This window comes from Aplysia californica, unplaced genomic scaffold (assembly GCF_000002075.1).
Source record: "Aplysia californica isolate F4 #8 unplaced genomic scaffold, AplCal3.0 scaffold00485, whole genome shotgun sequence".
Lineage (NCBI taxonomy): Eukaryota > Metazoa > Mollusca > Gastropoda > Aplysiida > Aplysiidae > Aplysia > Aplysia californica.
This window is the reverse complement of record NW_004797755.1, coordinates 191,258-192,784: the sequence shown is the minus strand read 5'-3', so window position 1 is coordinate 192,784 and position 1,527 is coordinate 191,258.

Below are 1,527 nucleotides of genomic sequence, written 5' to 3'. Positions count from 1 at the left end.
GTTGTTGTTGTTGTTGTTGTTGTTGTTGTTGTTGTTGTTGTTGTTGTTGTTGTTGTTGTTGTTGTTGTTGTTGTTGTTGTTGTTGTCGTCGTCGTCGTCGTCGTCGTAATTGCAAGAGTTATAATTCTTATTGCTTGTGATGGTGGTGATTTTTCTGCTGTGGTTTTACGTCTCTTTACTTTGTTTTGTTGTTTTACTGTTGCTTATTTGGAGAGGAAAGTGATAAAGATGATTAAGTAGACCTAAATTATAATAATGATGTATATAAATATTTACCTTTTGATGTAGACCTTATTTAGAACCCTTTTAGTTGGTAACGGGGCAGGTCAATGGAGAGGAGAAAAAGTTGCACTTTAGTGGCTCATATATGAGGGTCGCCTTGTTTTCGTTTTTTTTTCTTTTGTTTGTTGGTCTCTTGTTTGTTTGTTTTTTATTTTTATTTTGTAGGCTACTTGTTTTTGTTGGGGGGGGAGGGGGGGGGGGTTAACACCGCGAAAAAAAGAGGTACCGGTACTGGCTCAGTTGCTTAAAAGAACCCACAAAAAAAACTTTGACTTCAGAGGGCAACCCTCAGTTCGATTTACCAAACAACAAATTCTTTCTTCTTTTTGTTTCATTGAAGAGGTGGAGATGAGGATGATTAAAAAGTATAATAATATAAGCATTGAAAACATGGGGACCTGGAAAGCAAGATTACTATGTTACATTTTAACGCATTCTACAGTATTCTAAAAGAGGTCTTATATCAGTTTTGTAGTTTAACAACTTATTAAAGTCCCCCTTTTTCTATCTGATCTGAGACTGACAGCATATAACCACATAGGTCTAGATCTTAGATCTAATATTATTATCATGCTTCAGTTGCAAATAAAACGGCACAGAATGCAAGAGGTATCAGGTATAGTCACATAAAGGTTTATGATTTCTTTTGGTGTGATTTAGAATCAAACTCCATCTAAGACATTAATCATAGATGACCTGCTCGATGTTGACCTCAGATTTTATGCTCTGTTAGGACACATCGTTAGCGTAGCTGATATCATGCTGGATTACAGAGCGGATGGCCCGTTTTCGAATCACCAACGGGGCGTTCTGAACTTTGTTGTTTTGGGAAGTTTTTATTAAGGCTCTCCATCAATTTTGCCTTGGTCCCATCGGAGCTGGATGTTAAATTCGAGGATGCCATACCTTTAAACGCCTTACGAGTGTTGAGATGGAGGGTTTTAAACCTATACAATGACTAATGAATAACGTAGGGAAAAGGACAAAACGGAACCTGTCTTTTGAAATTGAATTACAAGGCGATATTTTTATTCGACTTGGGAACATGTTCATCCATGTTTAGAAAGACACTGTTTGAAAATTCCATAAATTACACTATAAAAACAAAAGGATAAAAGAAACAACAACAACAAATCTTGGTTGGCTCTAATGGCCTTTCAACAAATGGGGGAAAAGGCTGTTATTGTAGCCTCATTACTAATGTTCTTTCCTCCTTCCCCATAATAATAATAATAATAATATTAA